Source organism: Phalaenopsis equestris, unplaced genomic scaffold (assembly GCF_001263595.1).
Source record: "Phalaenopsis equestris unplaced genomic scaffold, ASM126359v1 Scaffold000002, whole genome shotgun sequence".
NCBI classification, from domain to species: domain Eukaryota; kingdom Viridiplantae; phylum Streptophyta; class Magnoliopsida; order Asparagales; family Orchidaceae; genus Phalaenopsis; species Phalaenopsis equestris.
This window is the reverse complement of record NW_018164444.1, coordinates 23,190,458-23,191,837: the sequence shown is the minus strand read 5'-3', so window position 1 is coordinate 23,191,837 and position 1,380 is coordinate 23,190,458.

Here is a 1,380-nt window from a genome sequence, read left to right as displayed (position 1 = left end):
AAGTTGCGGGCATTGCTTGTAGGTCTAATCATAGCCATAACTCTAAATTAAGCAAACTCAGAGTCAAAATGACTACTCGTCAAGACGAGCCCAATGATGTCAAAGCAAGTCTAATCATAGTCAAATGAAGCCCAGATCAATCCATTAAACTACTTTTAAAAGTTTTTCAGCCTGATTGGAAACTCAAATGGATTATAAATCTGATAAACTTACAGTCGATTTGAGTTTTTTTATAAGAAGAATCTTATGAGCCCAAAATCAATCAATTCTAACATCATGAAAACAATAAAATGTCCATCGATTGTCGTCTGATAAAAAATCACACTAATTTCTTCCTTATTTGCAATTTGGGCTTTGTTGATAGAGCATTACCCCCCTCTTGAGTAAGGGGCTAGACTTTGGGCCAGAGAAAGAGCAGAACTTGTAATAGAAGGAGCTAAAGCTCAGGATCCTGCACCGAAGATTCGGTGAACGCCTTCTGATTTTGCAGCAGCCAGCCACCATCAACCACCGCTTCGGCAACCACTGTTGCCAACTCTTGTCAACTTTGTCGGCCACCACCACAGGTCAACTCTGGTTCTCGTTGTTGTCGCCTCTGGCCAACTCCACTACCGCCATCGACCAACTCCCACCATCGGTCAACTCCAACCACCACCTATCGATCATCATTGGTCGTATCATTGGTCGTCACTTGGTCCTTATTATGAAGTCACAATGTGCACTGCAAAATACCATCATTGGTCGTCACTTGGTCCTTATTATGAAGTCCCTTATGAAGTCACAATGTGCACTGCAAAATATCAATATTTGTTGTGAAACTGTGTAAAAATGCACCTAGATACAATGTAATGGCACTTCGATAAGAGGGTGTAACGACGCATCTTGAAAATGGTGTAACAATACACCATAGATATGGTGCAACGCACACACTAATGATGGTGTAAGCACCACAAATACGTTATAATAATACCTCCCAAAAATGGTGTAACAACTAATCCTAGATATGGTGCAAAGGCACACCTCTATGACCGTATAATAACACCCCCATATACAGTGCAATGACATTTTCTAAAGATGTCGTAACAACACACCTTAGATATGGTGCAACGACACACCTCGATGACGTTATAATAACGAAACCCAAATATGGTGTAATGATGCCTCTCAAAGACCGTATAACAATGCACCCCATATACAGTGTAACGACTCACCTCGATGTCGGCGTAGCACTCCTTCTCGTCCCCCGCATATAGTGCAATGAAAAATCCTAAAGACGATGTAACAATGCATCCCGAAGATAGTGTAACAACAAACCCTATATACGATACAACGCTCACTCCGATGACAGTGTAACAAAGCAACTTGAATACGGTGTAATGA